Source organism: Phyllobates terribilis, unplaced genomic scaffold (genome assembly GCF_046119375.1).
Source record: "Phyllobates terribilis strain yellow unplaced genomic scaffold, ASM4611937v1 Scaffold_3__8_contigs__length_932513732, whole genome shotgun sequence".
Taxonomy (NCBI): Eukaryota; Metazoa; Chordata; class Amphibia; order Anura; family Dendrobatidae; genus Phyllobates; species Phyllobates terribilis.
The window spans coordinates 850,556,365-850,580,835 of NW_027362763.1; positions in this window are offsets into that span (position 1 = coordinate 850,556,365).

Here is a 24,471-nt window from a genome sequence, read left to right on the forward strand (position 1 = left end):
CGGTCCAGCCTGTCATCTCGATGTAGCAGAGCTGAAGCTGTCGTGGGAACCATGGAAAGGTAAGGATGAGGTTGCTTTATTATTTTTCTTTTATTGCAGGAGATCGTTGGCTTCAGCTGGAATGGGCGTGATGGTAAGTATGGTTTAATTTAGAACAATAAAGGATTGTGTCTTTATTTCAATTAAAGGACTTTATTCTGGGTGTTTGTGTTTTTTTTAACTTTGACTATGGGGTTAGTAATGGGGGTGTCTTATAGACGCCTCTCCATTACTAACCTGGGCTTGATGTCAACTGGCATTATAAGCTGACATCAACCCCAACCCTATTACCCCCTGCCACCGCACCAGGGCAGCGTGGAAGAGCGAGGCTAAGTGCCAGAATTGGCGCATCCTATGAATGCGCCATTTCTGGGGCGGCTGACGGCTGGTGTTTCTAGCCTGGGAGGGGGCCAATATTCATGGCTCCCTTCCTGGGCTATTAATATCAGCCCCCAGCTGTCTGCCTAGCCTTTGCTAGCTATTAAATTAGGGGGGACCCCACGTCATTTTTTTTGGGGGGTCCCCCATTTTAATAGCTAGTAAAGGCTATGTATTCAGCTGGGGGCTGATATTAGTAGCCTGGGAAGCTCCGTGGGTATTACCCCCTTCCCAGGCTTCAAACATCTGCCCCAGCCATCTGCTTAACCTCCGCTAGAGCCTAAAATTAAGGGGAACCCCACGCCAATTTTTTTAATAATAAATCCTTTATTTTAATACTGAATGACAAGTACAGTAACCAACACTATCACTGTACTTCATATATATGTGACTGACATGTTTCTATCTATCTAATCTATGTGTGATGCTCTATCTTTCTGTTCTAAATTGTCGGGTACCGCTGCTAAATTGCCGGCCGGCTTTTTTAAAGAGACAGTGCATGAAAACACTATTATTTTTTTAAATAAATCCTTTACACTAAATGACAAGTACAGTAAGCAACACTATCACTGTACTTATTATATATGTGACTGACATGTTTCTATCTATCTAATCTATGTGTGAAGCTCTATTCTTTCTGTTCTAAATTGTCGGGTACAGATGCTGAATTGCCGGCCGGCTTTTTTAAAGAGACGGTGCATGAAAACACTAATATTTTTTTTAATAAATCCTTTACACTAAATGACAAGTGCAGTAACCAACACTGTCACTGTGCTTCTTATATGTGTGACTGACATGTTTCTATCTATCTAATCTATGTGTGATGCTCTATTCCTTCTTGTCTAAATTGTCGGGTACCGGTGTATGCCGCTGCTGAATTTGCCGGCCGGCTTTTTTAAAGAGAGTGTCTTCTGAGCAGTTTGTCAGCTTTTGGACACCTTTGCAGGTGTTTTCTATGTGTTTCTATGTGTTTTTGTTTGCCTGCCATTGGTTTTAACGGTGTTCGACGGTGTTCTAAGGTGTTCGACGAACAGTTCGACGAACAGTTCCTCGAACATCCCGGTGTTCGACGAACCGAACCGAACCGAACACTACGGGGGTGGCTCAACACTACTTCTGACTGATGTGCTCATTTTGGAGATGGAGGCTGAAGAGGAAGAGGAGGAGGTGAAGGAGCTGTAGAATGTGAGGGCAACCCTGATTGACCCAGGGCCCGCAATCCTCGGCGTCGGGAGGACGTTTTCCATCCCAAGGTCTGACTGGGTCACGGCTTCCACTATATTAACCCAGTGTGCCATCAGCAAGATGTACCGTCCCTGCCCATAAGCACTTGTCCATCTGTCCGTGGTGAGGTGAACTTTCTCAGAAACTGCGTTGTTGAGGGCATAGCTAATGTTGTGGGAAACGTGCTCATGTAATGTGGGGACGGCACACCGGGAGAAATAGTGGCGGCTGGGGACCGAGTACTGAGGGACTGCTGCCGCCACTAGGTTGCTGAAAGCTTCCGTCTCCACGACCCTAAAAGGCAACATTTCTAGTGCAAGCAGTCACGAAATGTGGGAATTTAGTAGTGTGGCTTATGGGGCGTTGGCTGCGTATTTGCGCTTGCGTTCCAAGGACTGGGGTAGGGACAACTGAATGCTGCGCTGGGTCAAAGATGTGGACATGCTTGCTTATGGTGCTAGTTGAGAGTGTGCAACAACACGTGCAGGGCGGGGGCATCTTCGCATACGCCATGGACAGGGGATTGGCGTGTACGCACAATAGCTGAACAAGCAGTGTCACACACAGGCACTGTTTCTGGACCCTGGGGTTTGGCCCACTTAGCAGGGTGCTTTGCTGCCACATGCCTGATCATGCTGGTGGTGCTCTGGCTGCTAGTTTTGCTACCCCTGCTGATGCTGGCCTGGCAGGTGGTGCAAATGGTCTTTTTGGAGTTATTTGTAGAGTCTTTAAAAAACAACCAGACTCGGGAAGACCTAACAGTTGTACTGGCAACTTCCTTCGTGATGGTGTTACGAGGAACGCTTTCCTGCCTTGTGTCTAAAGCCACCACACTGCTTCTTCCTGCCTGTTATGATGCTATGCCTCCATCCCTGTATGCTGCTGTCCTCGCTCTGCATGTCCCCCTGCCAGGTTGGGTCAGTTACTATATCATCAACCACCCCGTCTTCCACTTCCGCTGCCGGGTCCTCCTCCTGACTTTCTGGCAATTGTGTCTCATCATCATCCACCTCTTGCGACAGTAATTGCACTTTCCCACCGTTGCCTTCGTGTGACCATGGCTGCTCAAATATTTGGCCATTGCTACACCCACTCTCCTCTTGACTCGCTTGAAGCTGGCTGGGCGAAAGGCCCGAATCTACAAATGGAAAAGTGAACAGCTCTTCTGAGTGTCCAAGTGTGGGATCAGTTGTCTCTGGGCACTGGCATGGTGGGAGGAAGGAGGATCAGGGTGAATATGCAGTCCAGACTCACGGCTACTGACACTTGAACTTGACCATGTGGAAGACAGGGTGGTAGTGATGGTGGCAAAGTGACTGGAAGCATTATCTGCTATCCAACCAACAACCTTTTGACATTGCTCTAGGTTCAATAGTGGTGTGCTGCGGTCTCCTAGCAATTGAGACAGGAAGGACGGGCGACAACATGTGGGTGGGTGTTTGTTGTGGCATAATTTCAGCTTGCCCACGGCCTCGGTATCCGCCTCTGCATGCACTATCACCATCACGTTCCCTTCCATTCCCTTGCCATGCACCTTGCCCATTTTAAATGGAGGACAATATTTTCCATGTTCACTCGAAATGGCTGATTTTGGAACATTCTTATAGGTGATATGTTTGACAGAGATCCATGGTTTTAAATAGCAGGCCTGTAATTTACTAATACTATTCTTCACAGAGACCTAGTGTGAATAGCTTGACCGACACACTGCAACGAAATGAAAGGCAGAAATGGCTGATTTTGGAACACAGTTATACGTGAGATACGTCTGACAGAGAACCAAGGTCTTAAATAGCAGGCCTGTAGTATAGTAATACTATTCTTTTCAGAGACCTAGTGTGAATAGCTTGACCGACACACTGCAACAAAATCAAAATGTAAGCCAATATTTTCCACATACAGTTCAAATTTCTGGATTTTTATCGCTGTAATATGGAAAAGATCTGGCTGCATTCTGCAGTGCTAACAAGCAAATGGAGCAGAAAAATGTGTACTCTGGATTGCTTTTTAAGCAATTAATCAGGATTAAGATAAAAAAAAACATATATGGGGCTATGTCTACAAATATCTGTAAGAATAGCAGCAGCAGAAAGGTGCTTTGGACCCTCTTGCACTATATGCACTGCAGTCTGCCACATACAATGTCTGCCTGCCTAACTCTTATCACCTTCACCACTGAAAATATCCACCTGGTTTAGTCATCAGAATGACTGTTAGTTCAGATGGGTATATATATGCTGTGGAATACCTATACTATCTCTAAACAAGCAAATCTCTCCCTGACTGAGCAGCACCTCTCCCTACTCTGCCTGATTTCGCGGTAGACTATGACGAGCATAGCGGTGCCAGGTCTTATATAGACCTGATGATGCTGTGTGGCCAGCCAATCACTGTAATGCCCACAACCAACATGGCTACGGCATTACAGTGCATGGCAAGCAATCTCTGCATGTTCATTGCCTCTCTAAAGAGCGCCAAACATGCAGGGTGGGGACCCGAGCAACCCGGAAATACTCACCGAGCATCGAGCTTGTCGAGCACTGTGATGCTTGGGCGAGTACCAAGCAGTGGAGAACACGTTCGCTCATCACTAATGATAATATCATCCAAATACGCTGATGCGTATTTTTGATGAGACTCTAACACTATGTCTATCAACCTCTGGAACGTAGTCGGGGCACCATGTAATCCAAAAGGCAAGACGACATAGTGATAGAGACCCTCTGGCGTTATAAAGGCAGTCTTTTCTTTTGCCAACTCTGTCAGAGGCACCTGCCAGTAACCATAGGTCAGATCGAGCTTTGTGAAGTACTGGGCCTGCTCCAGTCTCTCGATCAGCACGTCCACCCGGGGCAATGGATAATGGTCAAATTTTGACACCTCATTCAATTTCCGGAAATCGTTACAAAATTGTACAGATCCGTCCTGCTTCGGAATCAGTATAATGTGACTAGCCCACTCACTCCTGGATTCCTCAATGACTCCTAACGGGAGCATTTGTTTTACCTCAGCCGCTATGGCTTGCCTCCGGGCCTCTGAAACACGGTACAGTTTCATTCGTACCCTTAACTGAGGCTCGGTGACAATGTCATGTCATATCACAGATGTATGGCTGGGCAGTTCTGAGAATACATCTGTATTCTGCTGTATCAACTTCCGAGCCTCCTGTCGCTGCTGTTTCGTGAGAGTGTCGCTTATCTTTGCCTCTCCCCCGGTCTCTTCCCGGGCCGGTGGCTGAGGATCCACAGACGATACGACCGGAGTCGCCTCCATAATCATACATTCCTGGTCTTTCCAGGCTTTAAGCAGATTGATGTGAATTATTTGTTTCCTCTTCCTGGGTTGGTATACGCTGTAATTTACCTCCCCCACCTTTCCCAGACTTCATATGGCCTTGCCACTTGGCCATGAGCTTACTCTCTGCGGTGAGCACTAATACTAATATCCAATCCGCTTCCTTAAAGGACCTGACAGTGAGCTTTCTATTATATGCTCGCCTCTGTGCTGCCTGAGCATCCAGGAGGTGTTCATTTGCTATAGGCATGACAACCGCGATCTGGTCCTGCATGCTTGTAACATGTTCTATTATACTCTTATACGGAGAAGGCTCCTGTTCCCACGTCTCTTTGGCTACATCCAGCAGACCCCTAGGATGCCTGCTGTACAATAGCTCAAAGGTGAAAACCCCGTGGAAGTCTGTTGTACCTCGCGGATGGCAAACATTAAATAGGGCAGTAACATGTCCCAATCCCTCCCATCCTTGGCAACCACTTTTTCCAACATAGATTTAAGAGTTTTGTTAAATCAATCAACTAAACCATTGGTCTGTGGGTGGTACACAGACGTGCGTAACTGTTTTATTTTAAGCAAGTTGCACAGTTCTATTGTCACCTTGGACATAAAGGGAGTCCCCTGATCTGTAAGGATCTCCTTAGGTAGCCCAAGGCAACAGAACATGGCAAACAGCTCCTGGGCAATAAGTTTAGTGGAGGTGTGGCGGAGCGGAATGGCCTCCGGGTAACGGGTAGCATAGTTTACGACCACTAGTATGTGTTGGTGGCGACGAGCTGACTTTAAAATGGGCCCCATCAGATCCATCGCAATCCGTTCAAAAGGTACTTCTATAATAAGCAGAGGAACCAATGGACTATGGAAGCTTGCGGTGGGTGTGGTTAGCTGACATTCCAGGAAGACTCACAAAACCTCTGTACCTCGGTGTATATCCCGGGCCAAAAAAACAGCTGCAAGATACGTTCTTGCATCTTTTTAAGCCCTAAGTGCCCACCCAGCATGTGTGTGTGAGCCATCTCGAGCACCGCCCAACAGTAGGATTGAGGCACTACCAGCTGTTCCACTACCTCGTCCCGGATTTTATCAACCCTCTACAGTAAATCCTGGTTGACCGCCATACGCAGAAAAACCTCCTCTGCCCCTGGTTGCTGAGCTACCCCATTGATCTGTATCAAACTTTCCAATGCCCAGGTCAGGGTAGGATCCTGTAGCTGAGCTATTCCAATCATTCCCAAGGACACTTTCAGCTCTGGGATTGATGGGGTTTCATCAACCTCTCCTGCTAAAATCTCTAGGGCAACCTATCGGGTTTACACTCTATCCCTAGGTTGGCGACCCCTACGGCAGGTATCCCTGACTTGGGATCTTTGGGTTCGGCACCTGGACAAATCTTTATTCTGAGAGGGTTAATCTTTCTCTCCCACAACGACCAAAACAGGGGTAGGTCTCTTCCCAACACAGTCCCATAAGGAAGAGTATTTACCACTCCCATCACATGTTAAACCTCTCTGCACGGAGTGGAAAAAATAACCTTGCAGAAAAGATACTCACGGAGTTCGCCATGTATGCATATGACCCCGACTTTCCCCCCAGTGGGTTCAAACCCAGAGATTAATGACCCATGGACGAGGGTCACTAGGATCCATAAGTCCAAGAGAGCCTTCACTTGATGTCCATTGATGTGCACCTGGCACAGATGGGGTTCGCCCTTTGCACCGACGAGGTCCGAGGTGTAGACGGTCCCGGCATACATAGACAACCGGCGGCTAAACCCATAGTCCATGGGTTCAGCAGTCAGCCATATGTCCTGGCCTTTGGCATCACCAGCACCTAATAGCGGTGGCACCACTAGTCCTCAAGACCCATTTAGGGGAAACTGATCTTAGGCCACCCACACTCCAGGGTACCCCCTCAGTACGGGTTCGGTCTTGACTGACCCAAGCAGAGGATAACGTCCCTTTCCCAGGGTTCTGACTTGCAAGGTCCGGCATGATAGCCGCAGTGGGGTAAAGTCCCGTTTGAAGTCCTGAGTGGCCGTATACCGCTTGATCAGGCTAACCACTACAGTGGTCTTGAGTGCTGGGATTCCCTTGCTCCACCCAACGCTATAAAGCGGCTGGCAGAGTTCTCACCAACCGGTCGACCGCCACCCTCTCTACTATCTGGGACAGAGTCAAGGTCTTAGGCTGGAGCTATCCTTTAACTAGCTGCAGCAAGTCATATGCCTGAGACCTGGCGTGTCGGGCTCCACAAAGGTTCATGAAAACACCCGTTGGGATCTCACATATGTATTAACCCCCACTCAGGCAAGGATCTCACCTTTCAGCTCCCCATAGTCCTGAGCATCCTCCCGACTGAGGTCAAAGTAGGCCTTCTGAGCATCGCCCATCAGAAACAGAGCCACCACTTCAGCCCACTGGGAAGTTGGCAAGTTCTCCCGCTCCACGGTGCGTTTGTAGATAGTGAGAAAGGCTTCCACATCGTCCTCCAGAATCAACTTCCTCAATGCTGAACGGACCTTGTCCCGGACCTTACGACGTTCCGGGGTTGGTGATGGGGACGTCTGCTTTAGTAGCTCCTCCATGTTGTCGGTAGGCCTGTGCTGTAGCTTTGCAGGCATGATCACGGATATGCAGCTTTCAGGGTATGCCTCAGTTCACACTGTCTGCATTCTCCACCATATTGTATTGCGGTGGTGTTCGCACTGTGCGGTAATGAGGCAGTAACCCAAGAAAAGTTCAAATTAAATGTCTTAATTGGCAAAAAAAACTCACAATTCAAATGCAAAAGATGTCCTCTAGATAGCAGCCGGATGATCCAAACAGTCAATGTAAACCTGTTGCCGCGGGAGATGGCTGCGTTGTTTCACTCTGAGGTGCGCCAATTACTTTGCCTTCACAGGTCTGTGTTGTGCCTTCAAACAGGCTTGCAGTGTACAAAGCCTTCTGCTGTGCAGCTTGCAAACAAACCACTGACACACCCAAACCTTGGCTGCAGTTTTTTAAATGAAAACTGAGGACATGAGCCGCTTGTAAGACCTAGTTGGAGGGAGCAATCTGCCCCACTTCCATCCTGTAGATCGCTCCAAAAATAAAAAGCCCATGTCGGGTTTTCTTAATCTGACTTGGTCTAACAGCTTGACCAAGTTCAAACTTACTTTTATTTTGTGCTGCAATAACAGCTGTGTCTGTGATTGCAATACACTCCAGCAGGTTCAATAACCTTCTATGCACATCCTGGGGGATACATACTGTCCCTCGTATATGATCCCCCTCACTGCCTCACAGCATATACGTGTTCACTGCTTTCTTCACAATTTTGGGTTTAATGGAGCAATAGTGCGCGTGCATTGACCACCACTTCAAAAGACTATGAATAGAGCATAATTCATGCATGCACACTATTTTCCCAGGCACACACAATATACAATAGACCTCTATTCTTTGTATTAGTGGAGCTCCCTCAGACCCCCATTAATTATATATTTATCATCAATCATGTGGTTATGTAATAAATTTTGTCATACTGAACCAATCTGTGGGCTGCACTAAAAATTAAAGGGGTATTATGTTACACACATGCCGCTAGGTTCAGATAGGGGCAAGACAGGTTACATGAATTCTTTGGAATCCTGGGGGAACCGTTACTCAGGGCGACCATAAACCATGTGCTGCAGCTTCTCTTCCGATAGCACAGTACAGCACAGTTTTAATGCATACACAACCACAGGTTTTTCCTTCACAAGGACTCAATAGTACACAGCATTCTTTATCCTGTGTGGAGATGGAGGGTGGAAGGGTCTGATGAGGGAGATGATCTTTATGATGGCTTCCTTCCAGTCCTTATCTTCCTGGCCAATAACACTCCACACTGTTAGCTCAGGGAGTCTAACTGACCTTTGCTTAGCTTCCCTCCTGACCTGAATTCTGTTCCCTTGCCTTCTGTGAGATACAGATCATAAGCCACCTTTCTCTTTGGCTCCGGCCAGACAGTAAACAACTTCCCCACAATCCCCCTGGGGCTCTGCTAAAACACTCCCCTTCTCCTGTGACTGTGTTAACCCCTCTAGTTTCTGGATGCTTCTGGAGCACAACACTTCCTGTCCCATGTGCTTGTGTTCCTTCTGATAGCTGCTGAATGCTTTTAAAGCAACAGCACTACTTCTGCATGTCACACTCTGCAACAGCACTATTTCTTCATGTCACACTCTTCCCTCCTTTTTGAATGTCAGCCTCAACATTCGTCTTAATTGGTCAATCTGACCAATTCTGAGACAGTGGTGAAAGTTGGATAACTTTATATACAAACTGGCATTGTGAAATTAGTATAACGTTCATAAACAATGATAACAACCTAATCTTACGAGCTTTTTCTTGTAGGATGCCTGTAAGAAATAAACAATTAAAACAATCATCTCTCTCTCTCTATGCTTTAACAGTTCTTTGTTTCTACAAAGTCTTTTAAGGAAAATCAAAGCATGAAAACAAGTCTTTCCACCAGTCAACATCTTCCATACTGCCTCTCGGTGGTGAATACCACTCAAGTGGGCTTACCTGGTCCACAGGCAGAGATACCTGTTTCCAGTCGACAGTCCTTGGCACTTTATTTGGTTCACCAAGGGTCTCATACGTCAGCATCACGGGCCTCCTCACTTCTCGAGTCGACATCCTCCTGGTGAATTGTTCCTCAGAGACCACGGGTTCTTCGGTCACAGAAGTTTCTTCCGCTGCACTCATTTCCCATGCTTCCTCAGATGCTCTTGGATCTGCCTTTATAAGTTCCTGTACTTCTCCTGAGTCACTTGTTTCCGCACGGTCTGGTAATTCCGCTCCTCCTGAGTGTTGATCGGTCTCTTCAGGGGCCGGTGTTTGATCATCAGATATGAATTGGACTTCATCTGTTCTCCTTGGTATGAACTCTAAAGCCTCAGGACTTCACTCTCCTAAGGAAGGTATATCCCTCTCCTTGCCGGGCTGAGAAATGCAACGGTGTGTTCCGCTCCATCGGAACTTTCAAGGTCACTATCCTCCTCCGGAGCTTCAGTCTGTGTTGGTCCCTTAGTCGATCTCGGACGATGTTGGTCTACTTCTGGGAAGTCTTGTTGTGGTGGGAGACTTTTAGTTTTCTGGTTTTCTTGTCTCCCGTTTCCAATCGGATTTCATACACTGGGCTGTCATCAGCTTTCCTCCTTACGACCACATACACCCCGTCTTCCCAGTGCGAACAAAGTTTTCCTGGATCGCCTTTCTCACGTACGTTCTTGACTAGCACCCGGCTTCCCCGTGCCAGTTTTGTTCCATAAAATTTTCGATCATAGTACTCCTTACTCTTGCTCTGTTCTTGCGTAACCACTTTGGACACTATGTTGTATGCCACTGCCATCCGTTCCTTTCATTTCCGAACGTACTCCAGATACATTCAGTAAGTCTCTGACACTGGACTATCGAACATGATGTCGATTGGCAGTCTTGGCGATTGTCCATACAATAGGAAAATGGGTGAGTAACCCGTTGCATCGCTCTTTGTACAGTTACAGGCATGTAACACTTTTGACAGAGAACTCTTCAAGTCTTTCTTCTCATCAGCCGTTAAAGTGCGCAACATCAATAATAATGTCCGGTTAAAACGTTCCACTTGTCCATTACCCTGTGGGTGATAGGGCGTTGTGTGGGATCTCTGAATTCTACAGTACTTTCCTAGCTTGGCAAAGAGCTGGTTCTCAAATTCTCTTCCTTGGTCGTAGTGTAACCTCGTAGGGAACCCAAACCTCAAAGCAAAATCATTGAAGATATTCTCTGCTGCTGTTCGACCTGATTTATTGGTGGTGGCATATGCTTGAGCAAATCGAGTTAAATGGTCCATCACCACCAAATGTATTCGCAACCACCCTTGCACGTCTCGAGATGTAGAAAGTCTATTGAGACCATCTCAAATGGATACGTAGTATGGATTTTGCCCATAGGTGCCCGGGTTGATGTATTGGGACATTTATCTTTCAGACACCCACACTCCCTGGTCACATACCTCTCAATATCTCTCTACAGCCAGAAGAAATGTTCACGGATCAAATTTTTTGTCCTTTCCAGATACCCACACTCCCTTTCCAGACACCCACACTCCCTGGTCACATACCTCTCAATATCTCTCTGCATGTACAGTCAGAAGAAACGTTCACGGATCAAATTTTTTGTCCTTTCCACTCCCAGGTGTCCCATGTTTTCATGGAGTTCTTTGAAGACCAACCTATGGAATACTCTGGGTAGTACCAACTGCCAGTTTTGTCCTCCTTTACGATACAGGATACTGTCTTCACTGAGGTAGATCTTCGTCCATTCTTTAATTAAAACAGATACTGCTGGTGACTCATTGTCTCTCTCCCATTTACTTGGAAACTGATTTTGCTCCATAAAGTAGTATTCTACCAATTATCTAATCTTCCCGTTGTGCTCTACGGATTTTCCCTTTTGGTAGTTGTTGAATAGACCGGGGGTGATCTTGTTCTCTCGCTTTTATGGTGGTTTCCACCGTCAATGGACACTACAATGGTGTGTCTTCCTCCTGATAAGCTTGTACTGCTTGGGTAGTGCTCTCAATTGATTCCAGACTGACTTCCTCCGAGAATTCTTGCATGAACTCCTCAGGCTCTAGTGGCATTCTTGACAAGCCGTCAGCATCCGCATTGCATTTTCCTGGCCTGCATTTGATACTGAAATTGAAGTCAGTTAGTTCAGTCACCCATCTCTGACCTGTTGCATTCAGTTTTGCTGTAGTAAGGACACAGGTTAAAGGGTTGTTGTCAGTGTATACCTCAAATTCTTTGCTGTAGTAGAGATAATCTCTAAATCGTTCACAGATAGCCCATTTGTATTTCCACATCCATTGCTGCTAGTGAGTTTTTCTTTAAGGCTGGTCCCCTTTAACTGGTGTAACAGAGTTGAGTTGAGGTGCTGTGCTGCTGTCTTTTTCCAGACACTTTTCCTCTTCTCCCTCTACATGCTAATTCCCAAGCAGGATTCCCTCTATGGGCCACCAATGTTTCACGCACGCTGCTAGGTTCAGATAGGGGCAAGACAGGTTACATGAATTCTTTGTAATTCTGGGGAACCGTTACTCAGGGCGAACATAGACCATATGCTGCAGCTTCTCTCAGGCACACAGGGGTATTGACCCTCGGGCACAGACACGTAGGTTGTTCATGTGCTGACCAGACACACTTGACAAGAGTCCTCATACACGGTAGAACAGTAGCATTTAATAAGAAGCCACACAGCCAGTGCAAGTTAAGTCTTATGAGCAACAGGCTCCTGTGACAAACAGTACAGTTTCCTTAGCAGCACAGCAGTACACAGTCTATTATCCTGTAGCATAGTACAGCACAGTTTTAATCCATACACAACCACAGGCTTTTCCTTCACAAGGACTCAATAATACACAGCATTTTTTATCCTGCATGGAGATGGAGGGGGGAAGGGTGTGATGAGGGAGATGATCTTTATGACGGGCTTCCTTCCAGTCCTTATCTTCCAAGCTGATAATACTCCACACTGTTAGCTCAGGGAGTCTAACTGACCTTTGCTTAGCTTCCCTCCTGACCTGAATTCTGTTCCCTTGCCTTCTGTGAGATACAGATCATAAGCCACCTTTCTCTTCGGCTCCAGCCAGACTGTAAACAACTTCCCCACAATCCCCCTGGGGCTCTGCCCAAACACTCCCCTTTTCCTGTGACTGTGTTAACCCCTCTAGTTGCTGGATGCTTCTGGAGCACAACACTTCATGTCTCATGTGCTTGTGTTCCTTCTAATAGTTGCTGAATGCTTTTAAAGCAACAGCACTACTTCTGCATGTCACACTATGCAACAGCACTACTTCTGCATGTCACAATTACCTTCTGTGGCATTTATGGCATATCGAAAGTATATACCATAAATGTCTGATAGATACAAATAATACTTACAGGACTCTTATGCAGAGTTTTATGTGTTAATTTTCCCCATATAATTGCATTAGATGCAGAAAATCTGAAGGTGAAAAACACATGTAATATGTACATGACTGTATCAGTAAAGTTCTGTCAAAGCAAAATACCAGGAAGTATCAAAAACAAAGCAGCTTTATTTAAAGCATGACATACCATGAAGAGACAAAAACAGCAGAGTCAAAAACGCAATGAAAACGCATGTAAAAAATGCACTCAAAAACTAAATAAAAGAACGCAAGTAATCTAGCTTATCTAATTGGTGCAGAAATACTACAAAAAATCTGCAACAGAAGAGGAAGATAGAAGGAGGAATAAGAACAGAGAGCGCTGCCTAAGCATTGTAATTAATTGTAACACTGTGGAGAGGAGAAGTGTATGTAAAGAACTCACCCAAAATGGTTGTGCTGGACAGGCACAACACTGACAGAAAATTTAGAAGAGGACTGAAGTTTCTCCTCCAGTATGCTGCTTATCCAATGCTGTGGTAGTGTGCTTTTCCTGGCCCTGAAGCCGCTCCACGAGGAGGTATACAAGGAAAGAAGAACTTGGGATAGCGCTTCTGTTTGGATGTGGAGATCAGACAGTCCATAGATCCATATAAGATTTATTGGTTTTAAAAAAAGATTTTGCTGTCAAACCATATTTACCATAAAAAAATGTAACACAGTGTTTTTAAAAACACTGCTGCGTCAGGGTGCTGCTGCGCAACATTGACCACAACATATACACACGTGGTCAAAATTGTTGGCACCCCTTGTTTAATGAAAGAAACACCCAAAATGGTCACAGAAATAACTTGAATCTCACAAAAGTAATAATAAATAGTGTTGAGTGAGCATGCTCGACACTGCTCGGTACTCGCCCGAGCATCACGCTACTCGGGATGTTCGGCGAGCACCGAGCATTTCAGGGTTACTCGGGCGGGAGCTCTGGTCTCCGCCCTGCATGTTTGGCGCTCTTTACAGAGCCAATGAACATGTAGGGATTGCCAGCCAGCCATGTTGGTTGTGGGCATTACATTGATTGGCTGGCCACACAGCGACACCTCGAGTATTTAAAACCGGGCGCCGCCATCTTGGACACAGATGGCTGGGGTCAGACAGTGTTGGGACAGCGCTGCTGTTTTAGGGAGAGATATATACTGCAAAATAGTTAGTGTAGGGTCTGTAAAGGCTGCCAGATCAAACAAACAGTCCTTCTCAGGACTAATATCCATCCCAGATATCAGGCAAGCAGGCAGGCAGGCTATATAGGAGACGCAGTGGTTATACCAGCAAACGCTGCATTACAGTCCTGTGTGCTCCTGTTGCTGAAATTGCTGGACTTAGCTCCAGGTCTTGGGGGCCAGGAAAAATCCTTTTTTTTTCATCTAAATCCTCTTTTTTTTTTCCTCCTTCACACTGTACAAATACCCGTCTTATTAACCTTTTGGTGTCGTCCCCTTCCCCCCCCCCCAAAAAAAAAAAAAAAAAGTGTCTCCCTGATTTTTCAGACACAAATATATCTGTTGAAAATAGTATGGTGTAGGCCAGAGAAACAGAAGTGTGGTTTTGCAGTTCCACGGTTCAAACCTCTGTATTATCCACTTTTGGACCATTTTTACCTAAAAAAAAACAGTTTAACTTTGTCGCTCACTGTTCAGCCGCAAATATATCTATTTAAAATTGTCTGGTATACCCCAGTAAACAATAACTGTGGTTTTGCCATTCCACGGTAAAAAATCTTTGTAATGCACACGCCCGGACTGACTGGCGTGTGCATGTTTAGTGGTTCCACTGTGCCATGAACCGGAGAGTGCCTGGAGGGGCGTAACTAAGTATCTGCCCAATCCGACCAAGGTCGCACGACGGCATACTACGCCAGTGCACCAGGGAGGAACCGAGCAGAGGGACCAGGGTCTACACCAGGTCAGACTCCGGACACGGCTGTTGACCCATACCAGAGAATACAGGAACAGGCAGACTAGACAGGCTGGGTAGGGTCCAGTACAGACTGGGAGACAAATTCGGAGCTTCAGATGCGGTAAACAAACAGAGTAAAGCGAAACCGCAGGTGCGGTAGTCAAGGCCGAGCAGAGCAGAACCGCAGACGCGGTAGACAAGGCAGAGCAGAGCAGAACCGCAGACGCGGTAGACAAGGCTGAGCAGAGCAAAACCGCAGACGCGGTAGACAAGGCTGAGCAGAGCAAAACCGCATACGCGGTAGACAAAGCTGAGCAAAGCGAAACCGCAGACGCGGTGGACAGGGCTGAGCAAAGCGAAACCGCAGACGCGGTGGACAGGGCTGAGCAAAGCGAAACCGCAGACGCGGTGGACAGGGCTGAGCAAAGCGAAACCGCAGACGCGGTGGACAGGGCTGGGCAAAGCGAAACCGCAGACACGGTGGACAGGACTGAGCAAAGCGAAACTGCAGACGCGGTGGACAGGGCTGAGCAAAGCGAAACCGCAGATGCGGTGGACAGGGCTGAGCAAAGCGAAACCGCAGACACAGTGGACAGGGCTGAGCAAAGCGAAACTGCACACGCGGTGGACAGGGCTGAGCAAAGCGAAACTGCAGACGCGGTGGACAGGGCTGAGCAAAGCGAAACCACAGACGCGGTGGACAGGGCTAAGCAAAGCGAAACCGCAGACGCGGTGGACAGGGCTGAGCAAAGCGAAACCGCAGACGCGGTGGACAGGGCTGAGCAAAGCGAAACCGCAGACGCGGTGGACAGGGCTGAGCAAAGCGAAACCGCAGATGCGGTGGACAGGGCTGAGCAAAGCGAAACCGCAGACGCGGTGGACAGGGCTGAGCAAAGCGAAACCGCAGAAGCGGTGGACAGGGCTGAGCAAAGCGAAACCGCAGACACGGTGGACAGGGCTGAGCAAAGCGAAACCGCAGACACGGTGGACAGGGCTGAGCAGGCAAGAACCGCCGAAGCGGCAAGCAAGGCAGAGCGGAGGGGACAGCGCAATATTCACACGAAACAGACTGGAAGGGAAAGGCAGAACCAGGTACACACAGGATACTTGCAATGAAGTAGCGAGTGGACTCTAAGCTCACAAACGGGAGTACAGAGACAACGAGTAGGAGATAGGTACGGGATCAGATTCTGCAAGAAAAGGGAAGGTACGGACATGGAGAAAAACAGGTAACAGGCTAGGAGAGTATACAGACAAGAACAGGCAAGATACAGGAACAGGTCTAGGTATGCGGCCCCTAGAAGACAGAAAGAACAGGCTAGGAGCGTGTTCACACGGGCCTGGAAATACAGCCTCCAGGATAGGCAGAAGACAACAGGCTAGAGAGCGTGTACAAACTGCAGGTTAGAGTGCAAAGGTAGGACACAGTACAGACACGGGAACAGATACTGCAAGACAGGTAACATACACAGGACCTGGCATGTCAGAGACAAGAAGCCAACTGACAGGGCAAGATGCTCAGGCATGGGTTAATTGGAGCAGCTGGTTTAAATACCAGGTGACAGACAGCAATAGGCTGAGGACGCACAAGGGGTGTGCCTGCAGCAGGTACAAAAAGCAGGAAGTGATCGGGCGCCGCCCTTAAGCAGCAGAAACAGAAGCAAACAGACAGCATGGAGGGAAGCCAGAGAGACATTCTGGATTGGAGATCAAGTGCGTGCTCTTGCACAGTGGGAGATGGACCACTATGCAAGGACGCCACCAGGTATGTTACAGTACCCCCCCCTTACGCCCCCTCTTCTTCAGGCCTCCCAGAGTCTTCCGCAGGGAATTCAAGGGCCAGTCCTTCACTTCAAGGAGATCACTTCCACTGTCCACAGAAAAAAACTGGTCTCATCTGGTTAGCTAGGATGCTACCTCCTATCCAGCCATCCTCAGCAACAGACGAAACGGGTGGAGTACCAGGAACAGCACACAAGGAAGTCTCTCTCCACATATTTTCAGGTGGCACCCCAGAGGGTACAGAAGACAACTGGAAGTCCTCCGCCGGGTTGGAGGGGGGCAGAGACTCGGGGGTAACCTCCGCTTCGGAGTACACTTGTTCAGACTCACTGGATGAAGCAGGCGAGGTATCAGGTACCGAGTATAGGAGAGTCTCTGTCCATTCGCTATCAAGTAGCACCCCGAAGGGTTCAGGAGACACCTGGAGGTCCTCTGCCGGGTCAGAGGAGTGCAGAGACTCGGGGGTAACCTCTGCTTCAGAAAACACTAGGTCGGACTCACTGGACGAAGCAGGCGAGGTATCGGGTGCCGAGTATAGGAAAGTCTCTGTCCATTCACCACCAGGTGGCACCCCGAAGGGTTCTGGAGACAACTGGAGGTCCTCCGCCTGGTCGGAGGGGTGTAGAGACTCAGTAATAACCTCTGCTTCGGAGTACACTAGGTTAGACTCACTAGGCGAAGCGAGCGAGGTATCAGATCCAGGATATAGGAAAGTCTCTGTCCATTCACCACCAGGTGGCACCCCAAAGGGTTCTGGAGACAACTGGAGGTCCTCCGCCTGGTCGGAGGGGTGTAGAGACTTGGGAGTAGCCTCTGCTTCGGAGTACACTAGGTTGGACTCACTGGACGAAGCGAGCGAGGTATCAGGTACAGAGTATAGCAGAGTCTCTGTCCTTTCGCTACCAGGTAGCACCCCGAAGGGCTCAGGAGACAACTGGTGGTCCTCTGCCAGGTTGGAGGGGTGAAGAGACTCATGGGTAACCTCTGCTTCGGAGTACACTAGGTCGGACTCACTGGACAAAGCGGACGAGGTATCAGGTGCAGAGTATAGGGAAGTCTCTCTCCAATTGTCATCAAGTGGTATCCCGGGGGATTCAGGAGGCAACAGTGGGTCCTCCGGTGTGGATTCTGGGTGGGCAGCAGTCTCTTCGGGCAGGAGAACTGTTGCGCTACCCACGCACATTACCCGTCGGGGCTGCTGCGGGATACTGGGAAGTAAAGCTTCGACAGGGACTTCAGGGTTAGGGTCCTCAAAGACCATACAAAAGGCCACCAGGAAGGCCTGCAGGTCAAGGACGACAGGATCCCATGCTTCCCATAGGGGGGTGACCCATTTCAAGGCATCACCCGCTAGGTAGTCAATCATAATGGCCTCTTTAGCCCAATCAGAAGGAAAATAGAGAGGGTAGGCCTTAAAGTGTAGCATGCATTGCTCCACAAATGCACGACTTTGTTTTGGATTCCCAAAGTACCGTGGCGGATCCGCAGGAACGAGTGCAGAAAGCTCCATCTGGACGGGTGTGAAATTTGCCTGGAACTCAGGTAGTAGCAAAAAAAAAAAAAATAAATAAATTTCTTCTAGATGCACGTATTCGCTGGAAAACGTCTCAGAGAGCGAAGGCCGTGGGGCTCAACGGGAACCATGGCCTGAGCATGCTGTAATGCACACGCATGCTGTAATGCACACTGACTGGCGTGTGCGTGTTTAGTGGTTCCACTGTGCCATGAACCGGAGAGTGCCTGGAGGGGTGTAACTAAGTATCTGCCCGATCCGACCAAGGTCGCACAACGGCATACGACGCCAGTGCACCAGGGAGGAACCGAGCAGAGGGACCAGGGTCTACTCCAGGTCAGACTCCGGACACGGCTGTTGACCCACACCGGGGAATACAGGAACAGGCAGACAAGAGCGCAGGCTGGGTAGGGTCCAGTACAGACTGGGAGACAAATTCGGAGCTGCAGATGCGGTAAACAAACAGAGTAAAGCGAAACGGCAGGTGCGGTAGTCAAGGCCGAGCAGAGCAGAACCGCAGACGTGGTAGACAAGGCAGAGCAGAGCAGAACCGCAGACGCGGTAGACAAGGCTGAGCAGAGCAAAACCGCAGACGCGGTAGACAAGGCTGAGCAGAGCAAAACCGCATACGTGGTAGACAAAGCTGAGCAAAGCGAAACCGCAGACGCGGTGGACAGGGCTGAGCAAAGCGAAACCGCAGACGCGGTGGACAGGGCTGAGCAAAGCGAAACCGCAGACGCGGTGGACAGGGCTGGGCAAAGCGAAACCGCAAACACGGTGGACAGGACTGAGCAAAGCGAAACCGCAGACGCGGTGGACAGGGCTGAGCAAAGCGAAACCACAGATGCGGTGGACAGGGCTGAGCAAAGCGAAACCGCAGACAAGGTGGACAGGGCTGAGCAAAGCGAAACCGCAGACGCGGTGGACAGGGCTGAGCAAAGCGAAACCGCAGGCGCGGTGGACAGGGCTGAGCAAAGCGAAACCACAGACGCGGTGGACAGGGCTTAGCAAAGCGAAACCGCAGACGCGGTGGACAGGGCTGAGCAAAGCGAAACCGCAGACGTGGTGGACAGGGCTGAGCAAAGCGAAACTGCAGACGCGGTGGACAGGGCTGAACAAAGCGAAACCGCAGACGCGGTGGACAGGGCTGAGCAAAGTGAAACCGCAGAAGCGGTGGACAGGGCTGAGCAAAGCGAAACCGCAGATGCGGTGGACAGGGCTGAGCAAAGCGAAACCGCAGAAGCGGTGGACAGGGCTGAGCAAAGCGAAACCGCAGACACGGTGGACAGGGCTGAGCAAAGCGAAACCGCAGACACGGTGGACAGGGCTGAGCAGGCAAGAACCGCCGAAGCGGCAAGCAAGGCAGAGCGGAGGGGACAGCGCTCTATTCACACGAAACAGACTGGAAGGGAAAGGCAGAACCAGGTACACACAGGATACTTGCAATGAAGTAGCGAGTGGACTCTAAGCTCACAAACGGGAGTACAGAGACAACGAGTAGGAGATAGGTACGGGATCAGATTCTGCAAGAAAAGGGAAGGTACGGACATGGAGAAAAACAGGTATCAGGCTAGGAGAGTATACAGACAAGAACAGGCAAGATACAGGAACAGGTCTAGGTATGCGGCCCCTAGAAGGCGGAAAGAACAGGCTAGGAGCGTGTTCACACGGGCCTGGAAATACAGCCTCCAGGATAGTCAGAAGACAACAGGCTAGAGAGCGTGTACAAACTGCAGGTTAGAGTGCAAAGGTAGGACACAGTACAGACACGGGAACAGATACTGCAAGACAGGTAACATACACAGGACCTGGCATGTCAGAGACAAGAAGCCAACTGACAGGGCAAGATGCTCAGGCATGGGTTAATTGGAGCAGCTGGTTTAAATACCAGGTGACATACAGCAATAGGCTGAGGACGCACAAGGGGTGTGCCTGCAGCAGGTACAAAAAGCAGGAAGTGATCGGGCGCCGCCCCTAAGAAGCAGAAACAGAAGCAAACAGACAGCATGGAGGGAAGCCAGAGAGACATTCTGGATTGGAGATCAAGTGCGTGCTCTTGCACAGTGGGAGATGGACCACTATGCAAGGACGCTGCCAGGTATGTTACAATCTCTATTATTCAGCTTTTGGTATTTTTTCTGTAAAGAAAAACAGTAATAGTTTCTCCCTCATTGTTCAGATTGTTTAAAAGAGTCGGGTGTAGGCCAGAGAAATAGAACTGTGGTTTTCCTCTTCCACGGTTCTAATCTACTTTTTATTATCCTTTTTCCATTGATAGTGCGAGTGTAAGCACTTCCTTTACAATGGGCAAGGCGCATGGCAAGGGACGTGGAACTGGACGTTCTGGTGATGGTGCGTGCAGAGGACGGGGCCGTGGCCAAGGTGAAAATGTGCCACAACCAACAGCCACATGTTCTCGCTCCCACTTCTTGACCGCAATACTAGGGAAGCACAGAACAACACCAGTATTGTGAACTGATCAGTGTGAACAGGTTATTAATTGGATAGCAGATAATACTTCCAGTTACCTGGGCACCACCACCTCCGATCTGTCTTCCACACGGTCAACTCTTAGTAGCCGTGAGTCTCGACCGCATACTCCTCCTCACCCTGATGCTCCTTCCTCCCACCATGCCGAGTGTCGTCAGACAACAACTGATCCCACACTTGGACACTCTGAAGAACTGTTCACTGGTCCATTTCCAGATTTGTGCCCCTCGCCTTCTCCGCTTGAAGTGGTGGAAGAGGAGTTCCCATGTAGCGATGCACAAATAGTTGAACAGCCACAGCCATAGGAAATCGACGCTGGCAATTTGTCACAAGAGGTGGACGATGACGAGACACAATTGCCAGGAAGTGATGAGGAGGATCGTGGTGCGCAAGTGGAAGAGGAGGAGGTGGTGGATGATCTAGTAACTGACCCAACGTGGCAGGAGGACATGCAGAGCGAGGCCAGCAGCACACAGGGTAAGGGAGGCTGAGTACCCAACAGGCAGGAAGAAGCAGTGTGGTGGCCGCACACAGTGTTCCCCGTAACACCAACACGAGGGACGTTGCCAGTACAACCTGTAGGTCTTCCAGAGTCTGGAATTTTTTTAAAGACTCTACTAATAACCCCCAAAAGGCCATTTGTACCACCTGCCATGCCAGCATCAGCAGTGGTGACAAAACTACCAGCCTGACCACCACCAGCATGATCAGGCACATGGCAGCAAAGCACCCGACTTTGTGGTGAACCCCAGGGTCCATGACCAGTGTCAGCGGGGGTCACCACTGCTTCTTCCGCTGTTGTGCATGCAATAGAACCCCCTGTTGTGTGTGCAAGGCAATCCCCTGTCCATACTGCATGCAAAGATGCCCCCTCCTCTCAGTCTTCACTTGTTCTGGTAGTTTCTCAAGAAACAGCATCAACGTCCATGTCCACGTACCACCGCAGCGTTCAATTGTCCATATCCCAGACCTTTGAACGAAAGCGGAAATTCGCAGCCAACGCCCCACAGGTCACAGTCCTAAATTCGCACATTTCACGACTGCTTGCGTTGTAAATGCTGCCTTTTAGCCTGGTGGGGAGAAGTCGGAATCCTTCCACAACCTTATGGCGGTGGCCGTCCCTCGGTACTCGATCCCCAGCTTACACTATTTTGCCTGGTGTGCCATCCCCGCACTACACAAGCACGTGTCCCAAAACATCTGCGTGCCCTCAACAACGCAGTTACTGGGAGAGTCCACCTGACAACGGACACGTGGACAAGTGCTTGTGGCCAGGGACGGTACATCTCCCTGACGGCACACTGGGTAAACATAGTGGAAGCCGGGACCCAGTCGGACCTTGGGATGGAACACATCCTCCCCACACCGAGGATTGCAGGCCCTATGTCAGTCAGAGTTGCCCCCACAGTGTACAGCTCCTGCGCATCATCCTCCTCCTCATGTTCAGCCTCCATCTCAGATATCACCACATCAGATACAAGCTGGAAGCACTGCAGTACTGCCTCCGCCAAGTGGCAACAGGCTGTGCTGAAACTCATAAGCTTAGGTGAGAAACCTCACACTGCTTGTGAGTTGTGGACAGCTGTGAAAGAGCAGGCATATCTGTGGCTGACACCGCTGAACCAACATCCAGGCATGGTCGTGTGTGACAATGGCCGTAACCTGGTGGTGGCTCTGAGGCGAGATCACACACGTACCATGCCTGGCTCATGTGCTTAACCTCGTGGTTCAGCGGTTTCTTAAATCGTACCCTGAGTTGCCAGATCTGCTCGTCAAAGTACGCCGCCTGTCAGCTCATTTTCGCAAGTCAGCTACAGCTTCCGCCGCCCTTGCTGTGTTGCAGCAGCGTTTGCAGCTTCCGCCACACCGACTGGTGTGTGATGTCCCCACACGTTGGAACTCTACCCTCCACATATTGCAAAGTACTTGTGAGCAGAAGAGAGCAGTTGTGGAGTACCAGCTGCAACAGCGCCGTCGATATTCAGGTCAGACTTCACACACAAGACCTCAGGAGTGGACCTGGATGTCTGACATATGTACCATCTTGACAAACTTTGAGGAGTCCACCAAGATGGTGAATGGCGATGACGCCATCATTAGCGTCAGCATTCCACTTGTTTGTCTTTTGCAACGCTCTCTGCAGAGAATTAAAGAGGAGGCATTGCAGCCAGAGTATGATGAGATGGATCAAGAAGCTGTAGCGGTCGATTACACACAGCCCAGCCTCATCTCATCCCAACGTGCATTGGGGGACAATGAGGGAGACGAGGAGGAGGAGGAGGAAGAACAGGAGCTTGTATCATACGCTGTAGACAGTAGTACCTGTACAACTGTCATACCGTCGGTTCAGCGTGGGTGGCCTGAGGACAGGGGGGAGGAGGAGGAGGAGGAGGAGGAGAGCATGGTCAGTCGTCATCTTGGTGAGGACATGGAAGTCTTGCCCGTTACCAGTCTGGCACGCATGGCTGACTTTATGTTACGCTGCCTTAACCGTGACCCTCGCGTTGTCAAAATGTTGGGTGACAGTCATTACTGGTTGGTGACACTTTTAGACCCATGCTACAAGGAGAGCTTTCACTCTCTTATTCCTGAGGTGGAGAGGTCAACAAAAATGGCGCAGTACCAAAAGGCCCTTGCTGCAGAACTGTTAAAAAATTCCCATCTGAACACGCTAGTGGCAGAGGTCACAGTTCGTTGCCCAACCAAGGCGTACATGCGAGAGAGACGCAACTCCAATCCAGCAGAGGCAGGGGAACACTGTCAACGTTCTGGGACAGTTTTCTCAGACCTTCCCTTCCACAGACCCTGAGGCGCGGGGTACTCTCACAAGGAGTGGAAAGTTTCAACAGATGGTGAGGGAGTACCTTGCCGACCGTACCAGCATCCTCCGTGATTCCTCTCGGCCTTTTAATTATTGGGTAACCAAGCTGGACACTTGGAATTAACTCGCTCTGTACGCCTTGGAGGTACTGGCCTGCCCTGCCGCTTGCGTGTTATCGGAGCGTGTTTTTCTTGCCGCTGGGGGAATTATAACTGATAAGCGCACTCGCCTGTCAACTGACAATGCTGACAAGCTGACACTTATCAAAATGAACAAGGGCTGGATTGGGCCTGACTTCTCATCACCACAAAATGACAGCAGAGTAGCATAAAGTCAAATCCACTGTGTTATTTCGGGGAAGTGTATTCACATGCACCGCTTCACACCCACACATGGGTATACGCTTCCTCATTTCGGCTATTTTATGTTCTTCTCCTTATCCTCAGCCTCTACCACCACTATGCCACCAGGGTGACTGTGGTCTGTGTTGCCATTATTGAAAGTTCCTCCGTCCTTATTTTTGTCAGCTTTTGCTTGGAAGGCATAAGCAAAGACTGTGGGAGACCCACTCCCCAATAATGTGAATAATATTTTTAAGATGCTGCATTGTATGGCTCTTTTAAGGGGCATTAAAACCGTTTTGTTAAGCTACTGTGACCTCCACCACTTTTCCAAGGGGCATTAAAGCCATCTTGTTAAGCTACTGGGACCTCCACGTCTCTTCCAAGGGGCATTCAAACCGTCTTGTTAAGCTACTGGGACCTCCACGTCTCTTCTGAGGGGCATTATAAGCATCTTGTTAAGCTACTGCGACCTCCACCACTTTTCCGAGGGGCATTAAAACCGTCTTGTTAAGCTACTGGGACCTCCACCACTTTTCCGAGGGGCATTAAAAAAGTCTTGTTAAGCTTCTGGGACCTCCACGTCTCTTCCAAGGGGCATTCAAACCATCTTGTTAAGCTACTGGGACCTCCACGTCTCTTCTGAGGGGCATTAAAAGCGTTGTGTTAAGCTACTGTGACCTCCACCACTTTTCCAAGGGGCATTAAAACCA